Genomic DNA, 22,247 nt, shown 5'->3' with positions numbered 1-22,247 from the left:
CCATGATCACATATAAGTTGTTCAGCCATTCCTCAATTGATGGACAGACACTCAGTTTCCAGTTCTTTGTCACCACAAAAAGAGCTGCTATAAATATTTTTAATATAGAGAGTCTTCTGGTTTTTTCATCTCTTTGATTTACTTAAACTCAGTAATAGCATTTCTAGGTCAAAGGATAGCATATCAATTTATTAAGTAATGCATACCAAATGCATACCAAATTGAAGCCAGAACTCTTCAGCTTGGCACTGGACCCTGAATCCAAGGGGAGACAGATTTTTATGCACTAAAAGTTAACAAAATCAGGACACAAAACATGATGTATAATTAGATAGTCTAATTTCTAATTGAAAGGAAACTTAGGGACTGTCTGAGTTAGAAGGGGGAGAAGAAACTGATGCAATTCCTTGAAACCAGAAACTACCCCCAAGTGCTTATGAACAATCAAAAGAACAAGAACATAGTAACTGACTGACTAGTATGGGGCCAGTTTGCAGATAAGGTATGGATTGTTTGAGATATACAGTTATTTGAAAATTCCTTGCATCAATCTCTGGATCTGACCAGGTTTCTGATCAGCATAACCCAGGTCTTTAATTAAGAGTCTCTAAGCAGCAGGTAGGGTGGTCCAGCTTCTCAGCCATACAGTGATATCTTCAAAGAATGTAATATAATTTCTCACAATTCCCATAATTGAATAATTTTTTTTTCCAAGAAAGAAATTGGACTAGATCTACAAATGAAAAAAAAATTGAACTAGGTCCAGAATTAAGTCACAAGATAGAATCAGTGTGGTTCTCCCAATTCTCACATAAAGACCGCAGACAGGAGAGAGAGAGAGAGAGAGAGACAGAGAGAGAGAGAGAGAGAGAGAGAGAGAGAGAGAGAGAGAGACAGAGAGAGAGAATATGAAAGATAGGTAGACAATAGAAGCTGACAGATATAGATAGCTATAGACAGTTGACAGATGCAGAGAAGGTAGACATAGACAACTAGAGAAATATAGTTAGATATCTCCTCACATGTATATATATACACACACATATATATCACATAGACTCACAAAAGATATATGTGTATGTGTATATATATATATGTAAACATACTTTTTTCCTCAAAAGACAATTTGTCTAACCTTGTGGACCTGCCATATACAATTCTTTATTGCCCACCTCTGTGTCTTTGCCCTCACTCTCTCTTCTGCTGGAATGTACACCTTCACCTGTTTCCTAGAATCTCCATTTGTAAAAAGGTGCTCGTAAGGTGGGAGGTATAAGGCCCACCTTGGAGAGGGACAGCTACTAAAGCTCCCAGATTCTCTGCCTGTGGAGGAGCAATGAACCAGAGAAGGATGAGGTTCCTAGTATCCATCAGAGCCCTTTGAGTCAGAATGGAACCTTTTAAAAGCACCAGGTGAGGCGGAAGGGGGGGATTGTAGTTCAATAGTTCAATAGTTGGTAAATGACTGAGCAACTATCAGCATAATGAATTGTTTTTATGACATTGGTTAGTAAACAGGAGAAATGTGAAGAAATTTGGAAACGCTCCTATGAAGTAATAGTAAAGGGGAAAGAGGAACTAACTGTGTCTCGCTAAACTGTGAGAAACAATATATTTGCAAATACAGAAACAGGTAATAGAAACAAATACAAAAGCAATAACCGGCCAAATTTATGGACATTTTGTACATATAAATTGACCTTTAAGTGCAAACAGTTTGCTTGTTCTTTGGCTTTGATTTTTCTTAAGTTCATAATAAAATGCTAATTTAAAAAAACATATTCATGAAACAACTTAGGTGAACAACATACAGAAGCATTGTTGCTGCTGTTAAGCCAATTTTTTTTCCAGTCGTGTTTGACTCTCCATGATCCCATTGGGGATTTTCTGGGCAGATGTACTGGAGCTGTTTGCCATTTCCTGCACCGGCTCATTTTACAGATGAGAAAATTGAGGCAAACAGGGTGAACTGACTTGCCCAGGGTCACACAGCTAGTAAGTGTCTGAAGCAGATTTGAATTCAGGAAGATGAATCTTCCTGACTCCAAGCCCAAGTACTCTATGAACTATGGTACCCCTTAGCTGTATAGTGTGTGAGAAAAGCAAAGATCTCAGTTGCTGGGAAAATGACTCATGTAACAAAAAAAATGGGGAAATTAGACATTAGATAGAAATTAGCTTTAAGCTAATACCTTTTTGATACATCTAGATAAGCTCCTTAATATTCTTTATATATTTAAAATAAGAAGATATGACCTACATATAAGTAGGTCAGATCATCAACAGATTAAAGAAGCAAGGAAGACATTAGCTTTTAGACCCAGAGAAAGAGGAAGCATTCAAGACTAAATAAGTGCTAGGGAGAGTCATACAAAGTAAAATAACTTATTTTGATTTCTAGAAAATTTAAAAGTTTTTACACAATCAAATATAGTAAAAATTAGAAGAGAAATAACTAATTAGGGAAAATACATTTATGAATTTTCTCTGATAAAGATTTCATGTCCAAGATATGTGAGAAACTGATTGAAATGTATGAACTTAAAAGCCAATCAAAAATGGATTAATGATCAAGGATGTGAAATGGAAGCTTTCAAAGAAAGAACTTCAAACTTCAAACTTTAGACATAAGAAAAAATGTGCTAAGTCATTAGAGAAATGTAAATGAAAACAACTCTGAGGTTCCTCTCCACATTTATCAGATTAGCAAAGAGAGCAAAAGAAGAAAGTAACAAATTTCAGAGGGGCTACAGGGAAATAGATGCGTTAGTTGACAACTCAAGTCAAAAAAGTTTATTAATCACATCCTATAATCCAAATACTCTTCTTAGCAATGAGAACACAAATATAGGCAGAAAGGAAAGCAATCCCTGTCTTCAGTGAACTTACATTCTGAAGAGGTAAGGCATCAGGTACCAAGAAACTGAAAACATGTGGGGGAGGGTGAAAACCAGAGACATGTTGGAGAAAATTTAAAGAATGATAAATGGGGTCCAAAAGAAGTTGGTGCACCGTGAGTAGAACTGCAAACTGGTCCAACCATTCTGAAGAGCAATTTATTGGAACTATTTCCAAAAAGGTATATTGCATGCCCTTTGACCCAGCTGGGCCCCTAGTAGACCTATATCCAAAGAAGTTAAAGAAAGAAGAAAGGATCAACACATTCAAAGATATTTGTACCATTTCTTTGCATAGTAATCAAGAACTGGAAACCGAGAAGATGTCATCATGTTGTTAAATGGCTAAATAATTTGTGGCTGATGAATGCAAAATGGGATATTATTGTACAATTAGAAAGGATGAACTGGACAATTTCAGAGGAAATATGGGACTCCTCCATGATAATAGCACTAGAATAATTGATGCAATGACAACCACATTATAAAGGAAAATAATTTTTTAAAACTTTATAATACTGGTCAGCACAATAACAAACCACAAGACCAAAAGAATAGAGATGAATGTCTCCTGACAGAAAAGTGATGAACTTAAAATGCTGAAAGGGACATACATTCTCAAGCATTACCAATGAGAGAATTTGCCTTTCCAAAGTATACAACTATGTTTTAAAAGCTTTATTTTTCAAAGAGAAAGAGAGACATACACACACACACACACACACACACACACACACACACACACATTCTCACATACAAACAGTGTGTATGTGTGTCTGTCTAATCTGATCACTAGACACAGGGAGAATAATGAGAGAGACAGATAAAATAATCTAAAACAATTTTTCAAATTTAAAAATAATTTTAAAAATAAATTTTAAAAATAAAAAAATTCATGATTTTAAAAACCTTGAAAAAAATAAATTGTATATTTATAGCATAGAGTAAGCCTGTCCAGATAATAGCTCTTGAGGAAAATTATGTAGAGGTATGAATGATCAACAAGCTCAGTGTGAGACAGAAGGATAATGCTGTGGCTGCCAAACTTTCAGCTTCCATTCCCCAGATACCTATGGGTTCCCTTGCTGCTTCATGGGCTTGGGGTACTATTTTCAGTAAACAGATTCAAGCAGGTTGGCCCAACTTGCCTCAAAACCCCATCCAGCAAATTCTTTCAAAAAATTAAAATAATCTGACATTAAATGATTAACAAAAGATATTTAATGAAATCAGAGTAGGAAAGTAAGTCAAGAATGTTGCATAAAATGAACACACAAACATACTAGTGTCTTCTTGGAAAGTGCTACTCTCAGCTCCCTAATAACCTGATTCTCTCTTTGATACAGAAGAAGCATTGTCATTTCATACACAACAGACTCTTAGAAATATGGTAGGGAATGTTATGATGTTATGATCTCTTGCTGGCAAGTAAATTCAAGATCTTTGGCAGCATATTCTAGATCATCAGTATTACTTCTAATCCAGGTTTTGAAGCTATAATTAAGAGAGAAATTACTGTGAGAAAGAATCTCATCTTCCTTACTACCATCAGCTGCCAATAAGTTGCTAATGTGGAAAAGTAAATCCAAGAATTTTGGGGGGGGAGGGGAGATGGACAGCATCTTCCCCAGACCATCATCCATGATTCTACCCTGACCTCCAGAGTCATAATCCCAGGCATTAATCCCCATGGAGATGTGATCTTGCAACTGTTTCTACAGGTGTTGTAGCCACAGACCCAGAAGAGAAAACTCTCAAACCAAAATCCTTGGTACTGTCAAAGAATTAATCATTTGAAATAAATATGGTTTTATTGATGGAAGTGACAATAAAGAAGAGACATTTCCATGAGTTTGACTGTCCTGATTCAAGAACTAAACAGATCAGCTGTGTTGGTTCCTCTAATAGAATGTGAGTTCCTTAAGTGCAGGGAATGGTTCAGTTTTTGTGTTTCTATTCCCAGGCTCAGAACAGTCTTTTAAACACTATAAGCACTTAATAAATGTTTTAATTCATCCATTAATTTCTTAAGATGGTTCTTAAAGTAGGTCACAAAGAAGGGAATCTGGATTCAGGTAGATGTGATGAAGATTCTAACTCCTCCCCTTTCTTTCTGCTTCTCTTCTCCCTTCTGCTTCTGATTCAGAGTTAGGGTTTGGGGCCCTGGTCCTGGTTGTTTTTAAAAGAGTTACTTAACAGGGTGATTACCAGGTCTGTCTGATACTTCTACAAAGTGTCCACTAAGGAAAAATGGGGAAAAAAATGTGGAAGCCAAGTCAGAGTTCAAAATACAGCTGCCATTTTTCTTCTTGTTGCTTCTCCCCAGCTCCTCACCTTCTTTAACCACATTTCTTGCTCATTCCAAGATTTTCCTTAATACCTTACAAATCATACAGTCTTCTAGGAAGTGCATTGGAGAAAAAAAACGAGAAGTCTATTAAATGAATTTCAACTTCAATTACATTAAGGGACAATGAAGGTGATAATAATCTCTTAAAACTTTGAATCACCAAGATGGAAGAAGCCTCAGAGTCCAATCAATTCCTGTCAAAGCTCCAGATGAAGAAACTATCATGTTATGTACCTAATAAATGGTCATCCTCACTTAAAGAAAGGGGAGGAAGGAAGGATTTATATATTCTGAGGCAACCCATTTTATTTTTGGAGAGTTCTAATTGCTGAAAAATTTTCCTTGGATAAATTTTTAAATTTGCATTTTTTAATTTCTACCCATGACTTTTAGCTCTGCCCTCTGGAGTCAGAAAGAACAAGCTTAGACCCTCTTTCATATGACAAGCTCAAACACTTGAAAGCATCCATCACATCCTCTCCTTATCCCTACCACTGCCATGAATGTCCTCTTTTCCAGGGTAAGTATGTTCTGTTCTTTCAATTAATTCTCCTGAGGTATAATTTTCTTCATGATTTAATTTTCAATTTATCTTTTTTTTTTTTTGCGGGGCAATTGGGGTTAAGTGACTTGCAGGGGTCACACAACTAGGAAGTGTTAAGTGTCTGAGACTAGATTTGAACTCGGGTCCTCCTGACTTCAGGGCTGGTGCTCTATCCACTATACCATCTAGCTGCTTCTACTTTCTTTTCTTTTTTTTTTTTGTAATTTCTTTTTATTATAGCTTTTTATTTACAAGATTTATGCATGGGTAATTTTTCAGTATTGACAACTACAAAATCTTTTGTTCTAACTTTTCCCCTCCTTCTCCCCACCCCCTCCCCCAGATGGCAGGTAGACCAATACATGTTAAATATGTTAAAGTATATGTTGACTACAATATATGTATACATGTCCATACAGTTATTTTGCTGTACAAGTAGAATTGGACTTTGAAATAGTGTACAATTAGCCTGTGAAGGAAATCAAAAATGCAGGCAAACAAAAATAGAGGAATTGGGAATTCTATGTAGTGGTTCATAGTCATCTCCCAGAGTTTTTTCACTGGGTGTTAGCTACTCCTACTTTTAACTTATATTTATAGGACATTGTTTGCCTGTTGATTTGATATTCAACTAATCCTCAAAGACATGATTTGTATTTTCATTTGTCTCATTGACAACTTTCAGTGCATTTCTCACAGCCCTTAAGTTACCTTCCTCCTGGAGTTATCCATGGTATCACTACTACTACATGGTATCACTTCCTAAATTTTGACACCCAGAAAGGAACGTGATATTTCATGTGTAGTCTGACCAAATCAGAAAAGAGTAACATTGTCACCTCCCTTGAACTGGGTACAAGACTAAAGTATTAACACTTGGAGTCATTAAGACACTGTAAGCCAAACTTTTGATTCAGCGTATAAAACATGGAATTAAAGGCCCACTTTTAAAACTTTGATCCTGAAAATCTTGTCTGCTGATGCTGCCTGGTTATAGTCTAGAGTAATTAGCTTCTCACTCACTGACAATGAGGATGTAGGGTTGAGAACATGGATGTTCTTAATGAGGGATGAAGGAAAAGCAATTTTGGACCTTTAACTGAAATACAGGGCCATGTGTGTTGCTAAATCTTTCTGAGAGAGAAGAAGCTGAGTGTGGTGACTGAGGTGAAGAAAATATAAGGATGGATGCTGAAACAGGATGCTGCTGGAAACATATTTGCTAAAAACAGGAACTCTCTCCTTTGCCCAAAGAACATGGTTTAGGGGAAAGTACACTGGACTTGAAATCAGAAAGTCACAAGCTCAAAACAAGTTTTCAATGCTTACTAGCTGTATGATTTGGAGGAAAACACATAGCCTAGCTAAACACAAGTTTTCTCAGCAGTAATATGAGCTTAATAATACTTTTATGGTTGCTTCTCTAATGAGTTAATGTAAGTAAAGTTCTTTGTAAACCTTAAAGCTCTTTAGTTAAGTGACTACTGTTATTATTCTCATTTTTTGTCACAAGTGAACTATCATCCAATTTTATTTTTATAGTATTTTATTTTCCCAATATATGAAAAGTTAGTTTTCCATATTCACCTTTGCAAAATCTTGTTTCCCAATTTTTCTCCCTCTCCCCTTCCCAAGACAGCAAGCAATATCACCCACTTTTATACCTAGGAAGAGATCCATAAGACCCAATATTTTGTTATGTTTTCTATGCCTGATACACATATTATTTTGAATAGATTGAACACTATGAGGTTCTTGTTTTATTTACTGGGACAGGATAGTGCCTTGAAGTCAGATAAATTTCCAAGACAAGCTGACACTGAAACAGACCTTTCTCCACTGAACCTCATGGACCCAATTAACTGGAATTAAGAGAATTTAATTTAAATCTCTTTCAAAATTCAAACACAACCTCAGACACTTATTAGCTATGTGACTCTGGGCAAGTTATTTCACTTTGTTTGCTTCATCTTCTTCACCTGTAAAATTATTTGGAGAAGGAAATGGTCAACCACTCTACTATCTTTGTCAAAAAAATTCCAAAGAGTCAGACATAATCAAAACAACTCAACTGAAAATTTGAATCTCTATAGAGTTTTTCTTTTTAAAAATTTTTTCATTATATCTTTTTATTTACAAGATATATGCATGGGTAATTTTTCAATATTGACCCTTGCAAAACCTTCTGTTCCAAATTTTCTCCTCCTTCCCTCCACCCCCTCCCCTAGATTGCAGGTAGTCCCATACATGTTAAATATGTTAAAATATATTTAAATCCAATATATGTATTATACAGTTATCTTGCTGCACAAGAAAAATCGAAGCTAGAAAGAAAGAAGAAAAAACCAAGAAGGAAAACAAAAATGCAAGCAAACCCTAACAGAAAGGGTGGAAATGCTATGTTGTGGTTCACACTCATTTCCCATAGTTCTCTCTCTGGGTGTAGCTGACTCTCTTCATTATTAAACAATGGGAACTAGTTTGAATCATCTCATTGTTGAAGAGAGCCACGTCCATCAGAATTAATCATCATATAATTTTTTTGTTACCATGTATAATGATCATTATTATCTGCTCATTTCCCTTAGCATCAATTCATGTAAGTCTCTCCAGGCCTTTCTGAAATCATCTTCTTGGCCATTTCTTATAGAACAGTAATATTCCATAACATTCATATACCATAATTTATTCAGTCATTCTCCAATTGATGAGCATCCACTCAGTTTCCAGCTTCTAGCCACTACAAACAGGGCTGCCACAAATATTTTGGCACATACAGGTCCCTTTCCCTCCTTTAAGATCTCATTGGAATATAAGCCCAGTAGAAACATGGCTGGATCAAAGGGAATGCACAGTTTGATCATTTTTTGAGCATAGTTCCAAATGGCTCTCCAGAATGGTTGGATTTGTTCACAATTCCACCAACAATGTACCAGTGTCCCAGCTTTCCCACATCCCCTCCAACATTCGTACCTATCTTTTCCTATCATTTTAGCCAATCTGACAGGTGTGTAGTGGTATCTCAGAGTTGTCTTAATTTGTATTTTTCTGATCAATAGTGATTGGAGCACCTTTTCATATGACTAGAAATAGTTTCTCTATGGAGTTTTTCAAGGATGAATTGTCCTTAGGAAGAATTTACTCATCTCTCCATCAGATCAATTTTTTCTACACTGGAGCTATTGGAGTCAATACATATATGAAGAGTTTAGAAAATTTGTTGCTTTAACAATTTATTGACATTAGTGTCAAAAATTAGGTAAATTTTTTTTGCTATGGTAGGTTATGTAGATTAGTTTGAGCTCTTTCAAGAAAACTCAGTGAATATTCCTCCAATTGACCTGAATTCTCCTCACCAAGAAAGATGTAGCATAGATTCTGGGCTTACTATTCTAACTCCACTTTGAACTGGAAGGCCGAGTCCCCAGAGCTCTGCTGTTTATCTCCACCTCAGAGTACCCCTGAGGTATTGGGGGGGGTATCTTTCTAATACTATTACTTGTTAGTATACTTCTTTCTTTGATTATCAGTTGTTATCAATTAATTAGCTAGACTTAATTAGTTTTTTATGAATATTTACCATGGTTGTATAATTGATACAGAATTCTTCCCTTTTCCTCTCCCAAAAAGTCCAAGGCATAATCTTCTACAATTACGATAGAAGGGTAAGAGAAATTATGTTCCAACTTAGAGAACATATCGATCAAGATCATAACACTAAATTCCTGGAAGTTGTTTGGCCAAATTCCTTGACTTCTTCCCCTTTGGCAGAGCATAGCATTTCTTCAGGGCTCCTTAAGAAATTCCTGAATCTACCTTTTCTTGGCATATCCATTTTGTTCTTGATTTTTCTTTTTTTTTTCTTTTTTTTTTCTTTTTTTGCTGAGGCAATTGGGAGAAAGTGACTTGCCCAAGATCACACAACTAGGCAGTATTAAGTGTTTGAGGTCAAATTTGAACTCTTCAGGGCTAGTGCTCTATCCACTGCACCACCTAGAAGCCCCTCTTGTTCTTGGTTTTTTATACAGACCCTGCTGCCAGCTGCTACTGCCCCAATAAATCAATGCTAGGACACCAATGGAAAAGGGCAGCTCCCCACTTCATCTCATATGCACAAGTTTTTCTTCAGGCTGAATTACTCTCTTCCCCTTCTCACCAAAATATTTCTACTCAGAGGCATGACTATAGGTTTTCACCACTAAGCATCTTTGTGCTGGATTCTTTATTCTAAATTACCTTCCTTGATTTTGTACAAACCCCCAAAGCTGTGACCATCTAAGCAGACTTCTTATCACATTAGGCACAATTGTGCCATACCCTCATCAGTGAAGGTACTGTGCAGGATTGAATTAGCTCAGAAGAAACAGGAGATGGGCAAAGTTAAAAAAGCTATCCCCCAAAGTTCATAGGGACTATTTGTTTTTTTCCAAATAGTTTATATAATATTGGAATTGATTTTTCTTTTTAGTAGAAATCACTTATGAATCTTTTTGATCCTAAGGAGGGGTCTTTTTCTTTTTTTTTTAATTAAAGCTTTTTATTATATATATATATGGATAATTTTTGACATTCACCCCTACAAAACCCCATATTCTATTTTTTTCCTTTCCTTCTCCCCACCCCCAACCCCAGTTGGCAAGTAATCATCTATATGTTAAACATGTGCAATTCCTCTATACATATTTCCACAAATATGCTGAACAAGAAAAATCAGATCAAAATGAAAAAAATAGAAAGAAAACAAAAACCAAGCAACGAACAGCAAAAAGAGTGAAAATACTATGTTGTGGTCCACTCTCAGATCCCACTGTCCTCTCGCCGGGTACAGACGGTCTTCTTCATCACAAGATCATTGGAACTGGTTTGACTCACCACAGGGACTATTTGTTTCTGACCTGGGACAGAGCATTCTGACCTTGTGCTGGTCTGATCAGCCATATTCTGACTCAACTCTAACAGACTGATGTCATTTTGGCCCTTTTTGAGAATGGAGGACAACGACCAATTGAAATGCACTGATTGAACAGATATGTCTATCTACATTTTAATGGACTGATCCAACTGACATATGTCCTCATTAAGGCATCTGGAATAGAAGCTTACTTTAAATGGAATGGGAAGATCTAATTAACCAACTTCCACCCTTACTTCTTTAGCCACTCTTAGAGAAGATGTTTAGAGAAGTTGGTTCCTTACGATAATACCTATGGAAAACATAAGAACCTTAGGGCAAAGTTGGAAGAGACTGTGGAGGTCTCTGGGGCCTATGTTCTTTTTTTTTTTTTTTTTTTTTTTAACAAAGGATTAAACTGAGATAGAGAAGAAACTTGTCCAATGGAGTAATTGACAGAGCTGAGATTCAAACCCAGAATCTTTGATTCTATAAGCAATGATCTTTCCACTAGACTACCTCAGAAATCACTGACTGAAGCAGATATAGCCCAGTGAACTACAATGATTAATTAACAAATATCCTCTTTGCTAAATTTATTTCAGATTATTGGACCACCTCATGTCTTGGCAGGGTAGACAGATTAAGCTTGAAGAGAGAAGTATGCTCATTAGCCTGTTCACCTCCAAACAATTATTGCTGTGATCTGGTAACATTTATGAAGAGTTTGGTCAACATTGTAAAGCCCCTTCGTGACCTCATCTATGGAGACATTGCTGGGAGGAACCACAGACAGACCGGGAAGGATCAAGATAAGAAACAGCCTCTTAGATACAAGGAACAAGTAGGAGGTACAACTCCACCAGGGCTTAAGGCTGGTTCATGTGATTGACCACTCAAAGACCTGATCAGCTGTCTCCCAAAGGCCACTGCCAATGGCCATTCAACAAGATGAGTTTTTTTTTTTTTCCTGCTGGTGACTCTGCCACCAGACTGCTCCCACTGCTATCACACCCACAACTTCTTCACTAGCTGCTGCCACTTCTCCAGAACTCAATACTTCATTAGCAACAGCCTCATTAAGGCAAAATTTTAATGTTGTTTGTTGGGATTTTCTTGGCAAAGACATTGGGTGATTTACCATTTCTTTCTCCAGATCACTTTACAGATGAAGAAATGGAGGCAAACAGGGATAAGAGGCTTGCCCAAAGTCATACAGCTAGTATCTGTGACTGAACTTGAACTCATGAAAATGAGTCTTCCTAATTCAAAGTCCAGTGCTTTATGCATAATGAGACCATCTAAACACCTTAGGGTTATAAAGATAGATAGATATAATATATCAAATATAGATATATATTATATATAATATTTATCTACTATCTATTAATATTAATAATAAATTAAACAGATAAATTTAATCAATTTAATCAAAAATTAAATATATAAATAATTGTTAATTGATATATAATGTATTATTTATTATGATATTATATATTATGTAAATAATATATTAAATAGATATAATATATCTATATACTATATAGATATGCATACATATATTTATATACATACATATATAATATATAATTATATATTGAATAAATAAATATGTTAAATAGATATAATGTATCTATATATTATGTAGATATACATACATATACTTATATACATACATACATTCATATATAAATTTCATTTGATTTTCACCACAACACTTTGAAGTTGATACTACTACTTTTACTCTTGAGAGTACTGAGGCAGATAGAGGTAAAATGACTTGCCCAAAGTCACACAGCTAGCATGTCTGATGTTGGATTTAAATCCCAAACTCCCCTGACTCTCAGTCCAACACAACCTTAGGAACCTTGTTTCTAACAAGGTAGGCTGAGTCCTCACTCCACCTGACCAGCCACTGGAAGTCTCCTGTTTTGTTTTATTTTAAATCTCTGAGCCATTCTCTACCATCGACTTTTTCACACTTACTGACCAAATAGGGGACTCAATTTCTCCCCCTACCCCTACCACTTCTGGAAGAGTCATATACCTCTGGAAGCAGGCAAAGAATGTCTGCATATGTTCACATTTCTTTCTCCCCTAACTCACTGAATATCTTAAGGGGCCACAGAAAGTTATACCTAGGCCCATTTGTGCCCCTAGTGGCCACTAGCCTCTATAGCCAGGAGACATTTCTACAGTGGGTACCAACTTAAGAGTTTGCTGACCCAGACAGAAGCTATCTCCTTCCGGAGTCAGAGTTCTTGACCTTGAAATAGGTTGTCACCTAAAATTCCATGTGTGAGGAAGCCATTTCTCTAGAGGACACAGTGAGGCATAATGAATGTATATATGGGGTGTTGAATTTGGAGTCAGAAAGAGTTGCATTTGAACCCTACCTCAGATGCTCCATGGCTGTGTGCCTCAGGGCAAGCCGCTTAACTTTTGAGTTTCCTTATCTGTACAATTGGGGTAATAACAGCATCCATCTCACTAGATGGATTTGTCATGAGAATCAAATGAAATCACATATGGAAACCTCTTTATACACTTAGTCCCAGAGCCTTTCTTCTGAATCCATCCCCAATTTTATCCTGTATATATCTTGCTTGGACATAGGCATTTGTACATTGTCTCCCTCATTTGATTGTGAGCTCTTCAAGAGAAGGGACTGTTTTTTGTCTTTCCTTAGGTTTCTACTGTGTGCTTAATATTGTGTCTGGTACATAGTAGGTACTTAATAGGTGCTAGTTGACTGACTAACACTATATAAAAGTTAGTAATTATTTTTATTTCCAGGATAGTGTGAGCCAGGGAGGAAAGTCAAAGGACCTGATCCCCAAATCCAACCTCTGTCATTCCCTGCCTGTATTTAGCCAAATCACTCCATCCTCAAAATTTATTTCTTCATCTGTAAATTGAGGCAGGCCTGAACAAAGTGATCTGCTAAGACCCTTCAAGCTCTAAATCCATGATCCTGGGAACTTAAATGTGAGTGGATTATCCCCTGAAAAGTCTCAAATCTAAATATGAGGAAGTACGGCCACGGGGAGGTATTTAAGGGAAATGGCTCTCAACCTCAAGTCAGGAGACCTGGTTTCTGATTTCATTTCAGCCACTTGTAAGGTATGTGATCTTGAATAAATCCCCCTTTCTGAGCTTCAGTTTCTTCTTCTGTCAAATGCAGGAGGTTGGGCAAGATAACGTAAGTATCTTGCATATGACACTTTCTTGTTCTAGATCTAAAATCCAATGATACCCCAATCCTGCCATCCTGGTGCATCAGGAACCCAGCGCTATTTCTCACAGAGGAGAAATGTCACATGTCACAGAAGACATGATGTGGCATGTGACTCCAAGGGAGCAAGCCCAACACAGGGCAGCAAGCCCATAATGGGAGAAGAGAAGGCCAGTGGTAGGAGTTCTGAGCCAATCTTCTATATCTAGTTGGACAGGCAAGCTCTGAAAGGATCCTCTATGTCCAGCATAGAAGGCACCATTAGCAGCAAACTTGGATGAAGCGACCACAAACAGAAGCAATTATGTCCATGGAAGGCCATCTCTGAACTTAATCCTACCTTTTTGTCCATGATTCCCCTGGTTGGATGGATGGATGGATGGATGAAAAATCATTTACTAAGCAATTCCCATGTGCTAAGATTGATGCTACTCTCAGGATCACATTCTAATTGGGGGGGAGACAGCACCCAGTGGTCCTTAGGGTCTATCATGGAGTGCATAACAGTAGAGAAGTGTTTATGGAAGAAAGGTTCCTTCTAGGATGCAGAAAGAGTGAAAAGGTCACCTGAGGAAGAAAGTCACTGGAGCAATCAGAAGGGTTTTCTGCCTATCAAAAAAAAAAAAAGAAAAAAAAAAAAAGTCAAATTCAAGGTAGCTGGGTTCCATCTCCTGGACAAAATCTGAACTGCAGAAAGACTGAAATAAATCTGAGCATCAGGAAGTAGGGTGTTGGAGAAACTAGTATCTGTCTCTCTCTGTCTCTGTCTCTGTCTCTCTCTTTCCGCCCTCCCCTACACACATTCCTCCCCTCCCCCTTTCCTTTTTATCCCTGAGGCCATTGAGGCTAAGTGACTTGCCCAGGGTCACACAGCTAGGAAGTGTTAAGTGTCTGAGGCCAAATTTTAACTCAGGTCCTTCTGACTTCAGAGCTGGTGCTCTATCCACTGCACCACCTAGCTGCCCCTAGTTTCTTTCTACTATGTTTAGTCAGCCCCTTGAGCCCATCAAGTCTCTAGGATACTATTTAGGAAAAATAGCTAGTCTATGCTACATGAAAGATAGTGGTTCTCCAACTGAAGAGTGTTAAGAAGAAAAATGGGAGATGGCTAGAAATGGGGATGGAGATGTTGGAGTACTAAAAACTGGATATTGTTCTGGTCTCCTTGACCGAGCATCCCCACTTGCTGGTTAATATAGTAAATTTATAAGTAACCAGCATAAAGGTCAAGGGCAAGAAGAAGATTGCAAAAGGGAAGCTTTGTCGCATACTGTTCCAAAGATCAAAGGATACAATGAACAAACTATAATTATGTTAACCAAAAATCACAAGATGAAAATAAATGCTAAACCAAAGGAAGTCATCTAGGAACCTTTTGGTAGATAAGATTGGTAAACCTCAAACAAGTTCCCAACATTTGCTGCAAAATCAGCAGAACACCAAATATTACTGAGAACTCTGAGATGACATAGACATGCTAAATTCAAAGTTTTACTGATCATTTTGAGATGGTTTGGTGTATGCTACCCTAGAATGGCACAAATAAGAGTTAATTTGTCCCACCAAAACCCATTCATTAAAATGATTCTATTACCCCCCCAGCTCAGTCCTCTTCCATTTCCATTGGGTTCATACTACAAACTCTAATCCATGGTTGTGTGCTGCATGAGATTCTCTGCCTTTTCTGCTTCTGCTCCCCAGTACTGGCTGTCTTTCTTCACCATCTCATCTTCATCTTCATCATCTACTTCTGTAGTCTTATTTTTTTTTAGTTCCTGTACTCTATCTTAGGAAAGTGTGATTTCAGCCTCATTTTGGGCTAATTTCCCAATGGGCAAATTTCTTGTTGCCATCATGGTGTTTCTTTGGATGCTGAATGGCTGAGTGACTACATTCCCATTACTGTAAAACGCATATCACTCAATGTCCCTATATAATTAATAACACTTACAATCCCTGTGATTTCCCTAACAAAAACACACCTTTCTGGCTTGCCAACCCTTAGAAGTATTAGGTTTTTTAATTAGGCCACAACTGTCTTCCTCCTCTTCCTCTTTTTCCTCCTCCTCCTCTTTCTCCTCCTCCTCATTCTTCTTCTTCTTCACCTTCCTATCTTCTTTATCATCATCTTCTTATTCTCTTTTCTTCTTTATCATCATCTTCATCATTTTCTTCATATTCTCCTTCCTTCCTTCTTCTTCCTTCATTTCCTTCCTTCTTCATTATCATCACTTTCTTTTTCTCTTACCTTCTTTTTTTCTTGTCATTCCTTTTTCTTCTTTTTTGTCACTATCATCTTCTCCTCTTTTTTTATCTTTCCTTTTTTCCCTTCTTTTTCCTCTTCTTCCTTCTCTTCCCTTCATTCTGATTTAGATCTGAAATCTATCTAGTTTAAAACCTTCATTTTACAAATAGAAAACTGAGTCAAAAGTAAGTGACTTACTACATAGGTAGTAAGGGACCTTGTTATCATAACTATCATTGTCATATATGGAAAGGAATGGAACATTGGAGACATATTGGGGAGGCAGAGAGAAATCATTGCAGAAACCTTAGGGAGAAAAATCAAGCAGTGGGAATGATCAGAAAGGAAATAGAGCCTGGTTAAGACATTGTAGAGAGACCGATGGGATCATGGAGACTCCACAATGAAGCAGAAAAGGGTGTTTTTGTCCTCAGGTGAGGTACAAAATGCCACCTGTGAAGAGTTCCTCACTCAGGAGGTCAACAGATCACCAGACCAAGGAAGAAGGAATTTTACCCATTGCATGTCTCCTTCTCCCAAAGTTCCCTTAGAAGGCTCCTTCTTATAGTTTCCTATTCTCACATATTTGGCTTTCCTTATATGTAGCTGGGCCCCTCCTGAGACCTGCTTTTTGGTCCATTAGGAAGGAAGGTCTGCTGGGATTAAATTTACTGCTCTTTTGAGAATCTTCTCCCCATACTTCTCCTCTCCATCTCTCTTGTTTCTTATCATCTCTTCTACTTTCCCAGCATTCCTTCCATCCAAATGAATTCCAAGGTTGCCTCTAGAACAAAGCTCTGGACTCTGATGATCCTTTCATCTTGCCAAGGACTTGCTGTTGGTACTGCTGCTATTGTTGCTCCCAGGTCTGGGAGGGTGAGTGAGCCAGAGCCTGAGTTAGAGCTGAGATACCTGGATGAAAATGAAAAGGCACTTGAAGGATGAAAGAACATGAAGAGGGTGTGGAATCACGGCCCATAACCCTCCCCTTCCTATCTCTGACATTCCCCTTTTAAAAATGATCCAGTGTTTGAGATCCAGTGTGTGCTTCTATTCCCTGCTCTTTCCAATGCTTGCAACAATAAAGAATAACAACATAGCCCATCACTATTGGTTCCAGGGTACAGACCAGGATAAGGCAATGGCCACCAATGACCCCCAAAGGAATATCTAGTCCTGGACCTGGAGCCAAATACACCTCAAGGAACAATAGCTCCTTGAACATTACTGGGTTCAGAAACAGAATCATGGGAATTATTGGTTTAGGATGGAGAATTCCCATATAATTCCTATATAAAATGCTGTTTGTCCATGTAGGACAATGTCCCAGGAAGTATCTAGGATTGATGGAAAGCCCCGGGTAAGGGCCAGTATGAGAGCCAGGAGAGGGCAGACTGAAGATACCTAAAGAATAGTCACAAGGGTCTTGGCTTGGACGACACACTGCTCCTTTCTTCCAAGATCCCAGGATGAGTTAATGGAACAGAACCTCAACCCTAGCTCAGCTGTGTGAGAATGTGTATAATGTGACTGTGTTGAAGATGAGCTGTTTAAGAAACCAGCCCTGGAGATTTTCCCTTTTTTAAGCACTTGAATCTGGCTTTAATGAAAGATTTTCAGCAGAAGGAATATGGCTAACAAATGACAGTAAAAGCACAAAGGAAAGCAAGTAGCATTAGTTTTAAAACATATTTTCATTCCATTAAAGACTTTACAAATGGCTATGATCTAAATGTAAACAAGAGATTCTTTTTATAACTATCAATGAGAGAAGAGTTCTTCACTAGAGATGATCAAGCTAAATAAAATGTAGGATAGTTAATTTGTTTCAGTCTTAAGTTACAAAGAAGAGTTTCTCCTGGTAAGTAACAAAAGCAATGAAGAAACAGTATCAAATTTTTTTTTAAAAATACACTCAAGAGAATCAAAGTTCAGAAGGAGACACAATCATAATAGTTGCTACTATTGTGTTACATTTAATATGTAACTTAAAATTACATAATAGAAATTCACTTTCACATACAATTATCCTTTCTGTTCTTTGTAGGCTGAAATGTTCATGTTTACATTCTTATTTTAAAGTTACTTTTTTAAAAAAGGAAGTAGATCAGTTTATGTGAAAAAGAAACCACTAGGGAAAGATAGGAACTAAGATTACAGGGGGCTTTTGAATTTATTTAGAAGGCAAATTTAAAAGACAAATGGAGATTTTCTAGGTAGGGACCGATGGCCAATTGTGGCCTTTGGAATCCAAGTGAAAGATGGGAAAGGATTAGTGGGGAAGAAATCGCTGGTCAAAGATGAGAACGTGGGCTTCTCTTGTCTTGGGTAAGTCTCTTTCACCCCATTTAATTCACTAAACATTTACTGAGCATCATTACATCCCTGATAAGTGGTTCTCTGGGTCCTACTTAAAGACTCCTAGGGAGGGTCAATTCACTGTTTCCTGGGGTAGTACTTTCTACATTGGACAATTCTGATGATTGGGGAGGTCTCCAACCTACATTGGTCCTTAGGTCCAGTTTTTTAACCTGAGCTCTGCAATCCCCCTAAAAGCCAGTCTAAACTCTTTCCCATGACAATCCTTGAATATCATTATTGAGTTTCAGTCTCACCAGCAGCTTTCTCTTTTCTAGGCTAAACTTTCCTTATTCCTTCACTCAGCCCCTATAGAACTTCATTTTAAAGCTCAGCTCTCCTCTCTTCATACATCCAACTTAGCAAGGCCTAAGTAAAATTGAACTGGACATAATACCAGAGATATGGTCTGACCAGGGCCATGTAAAGAAGGATCAGTACCTCCCTATTTCTGGAAACCAGCTCTTAATAAATGAGACCCTCTTAATGCAGCTCAAAATACATCAACTACTCATCTTTGGGGACTCAGGTTCAGCTCACAGCGCAGCCAAGACTTTTGGTCTTTGGTAGACACACTGCCATCAAAGGAAGGTGAGATGATCTATTCTGGTTCCCACAATCAACCAGTCAATAAACATTTATGAGTTTCTGTTCTGACCAGAAATCCTGAGGGTCTTCCCCTCTCAGTTTGATTTTTTTTTGTTGTTTATTTTTTGAGTAAGCAAACTAGGCCATCTTTTGTTTCATTTTTTACCTTAAATCATTGAATGAGTGTAGCCTCAGTCAAACTGAGACTTGAGAAAGACCTTACCATAAAAAACCAAGGTCTCCCATTGTATCTGGGGTCATCTTCAATTGTCTTAACTTGTGTTTTGCCATTGGACTCGGATGATCATGGAGGAGAGAGGGAGCCCCACCTCACTTAGATCCATTTCACTTGCAAGTAAGACATCACCCTCTTGATGTCATTGGTCCTCTTCAAGAATGAAGGCCAAACAACAAAAAACCATTTATGTAGCAATCTGGACCAGGCCCTCTGGATTAAGTGCTGAGAGCACAGAAAAAGGGCAGAAGAGAATTCCTGCCCCAAAGAGCTTCCTGGTCTACTGAATGGTAGGTGCTTAACACAGTTGTCCAACTGATTCACATCTGATAGGCTGCCATAATTCTTCAAGAATAGCCAGAAACACAAGGAAAGTGGAATAGTGTGAAGTGTGGCTGGAAAGGTAATTTAGAGACAGATTTGGAGACCCTCAAGTCCCAGCATAAGAAATTTGTTTAAGAATCTCACACCCTATAGGATCAGAAGATATAGAACTACAAAGGAATCTTGGAAATCTCTTGCTCAGTCTTCTCCTTTTGTAGGCAACTTCAGTAAAAGACAAAGAAAGTTACTTGTCTAAGATCTCCCAACTAGGAAGTACCAGAACCAGGATTTGACTCGGATCTCTCAGTCCAAATCCAATATTTTTTCATAGAGCTAAAGAACTTAGCACAAGATCATAGAAGCAACATTTTTCCCCCTGAGGCAATTGGGGTTAAGTGACTTGCCCAGGGTCACACAGCTAGGAAGTGTTAAGTGTCTAAACCAGATTTGAACTCAGGTCCTCCTGACTTCAGGGCTGCTGGTCTATCTACTGTGCCATCTAGCTGCCCCTCATAGAAGCAACATTGAAGATATTATCAACAAAGACCCAACCTTAAATATGGATGAGGAAACTGAAGCCCACAAACTCACAAATTAACAGAGGAGCTAGAAAATAACCCCATGCTCTCTGATACCAAATTCACTTCTCTCTGCCTCATTGCCTGAGACAGCAAGTCCCTTGTTCACTCCTTTATTACATTATCTTTTATTAAGTGTCCAATATATACCCATAAAACTTTTGAGAAGAAAACTCCCCACCCCAAGAAACAGCAAAGGTCCAGATCACCACCAAGAGTCAGAGATTAAGCACAGGCTTAGTCTGCCATGAAAATGAACCCTGAAGTCCATGGTCTAGCCAGTTTCAGATTTGGCCCACCAAGAGCCTAGAGGGTTTCCTTCAGTCTAAGCCATTTCCTGGAGTAATTATGATACTACTGCCTGATTCTGTAGAGTCAGATTCTGCATTCTTATCTCCAAACACATCACATCTCAGCTTTCTCCTTTATTCAACTAAGTGGTGTAGTGGACTTGGAGTTAGGAAGACCTGAATTCAAATCCACCCTCACATACATTTTTTTAGGGAATAGGAAAATAGCCAATAGAGAGAGAGTTATTGAAAATTACGGTCAAAGTGGTTTTGATAAGGAAAATCCACTGGAGAAGAAGGGATATGAACAAAAGAGAATATAAAGCATTGACCTTGATAATGAGAATGGCCACTTTTTCATCCTAGAACAGAGGGAAGGAGGATAGAGTGGGAAAAGACATCTGGCATGGTGGGAGATGAAGAGGAAAAAAAGGAGAGGGAGCTTTTGATGAATGATTTCAATTAAGATTATCAGCTAAAAGAGTACTGGGACAGATACCACAGGAGTCTTCAGGAAAGATGAAAACTTTTGGAACAATCTTTGTGGAGGGTGAAAGAGTGAATCAGTTGCATAAGGGAGATGTAAAAGTGTTCCCTTCCCATAGAAGGGCCTGGTTGGGATTACATTTTAATATAAATTTGTTGCTGATCGAGTCAGAAGCTTTCTTTTTTTCTGATCAGAACTTGTACTTGGGGGACAGCTAGATGGCACCATGTTTAAAGCACCAGTTTTGGAGTCAGGAGGTCTCTAGTTCAAATTCAGCCTTAGGTACTTAACACTTCCTAGCTCTGTGACCCTGAGCAAGTCACTTAACCCCAGTGGCCTTGGGGAAAAAAGAACTTGTACTTGAAAAGATGGTAGATGGTGAGTATAATCCAATTGTGTGATTTGCACAGAATGATCAGCAATAGGATGCAGAAGTGCTAAGGACTCAAGCTTAGAAGAGAATATAGAGTTGAACTAATTAATTCATTGTAAGAAAGAAGAGAAGAGAATCCAGTCAGTGCAAGGGTAATTTAGGCCTGGAAGGAACTAAGGAGTGGAGATATTAGTCATGATAAAAAAGGAATAGAGTGAGGGGCCATAAGGGAGAGGGAAATAAATAATGGGAGGAAATTACGATCTGATAAAAGAATTATGCAATTGATGAACATGGAAGTGGAACAATTGTGGATACAATGAGAGCAAAAATATGAACATCTCTGGGTATGTTAAATGAAATGGAAGAATAAATCACAGGAATTGGCTAGACTGAGTAAAGAGGATGCTGGGACATTTGAGAGAGCATCAGTACATATGTTATGTTCCCAGATATGAGGACAGAAGTTGGGGAGGAAAGACTGAATTCATTGAAAAAGGAAGGAGAATATCTTGGGTTGATAGATAATAACTATCCAAATGTGGCTTGGATAATAAATGTGAATAGCCTAAAACTCAAAGGAGGAAAGCTTTGTGAGTGAGGATGGGAGAACCAGAGTCAAGCAACAGAAAAGAGATAGCCAGGGAAACAATCATCAGAAGGGAGCCATGTTTTTGTGAGTATCAAAAGATAGAAGGAGTGAGAAAGGAAAAGTTTTACGATGGAAGCACATTTGTTCGTTATGGAGCAGGCATCCCAGAGAGCACAGTAAAACTAGCAGGTAGATAAGGAGCAGGATATTGTATGAGGGAAAGAGCAGACTTGAGTGTGATGGGAGTGAGAGAACAGATG

Source organism: Antechinus flavipes, chromosome 3 (assembly GCF_016432865.1).
Source record: "Antechinus flavipes isolate AdamAnt ecotype Samford, QLD, Australia chromosome 3, AdamAnt_v2, whole genome shotgun sequence".
NCBI classification, from domain to species: Eukaryota; Metazoa; Chordata; class Mammalia; order Dasyuromorphia; family Dasyuridae; genus Antechinus; species Antechinus flavipes.
Note: the sequence above shows the minus strand (reverse complement) of the source record.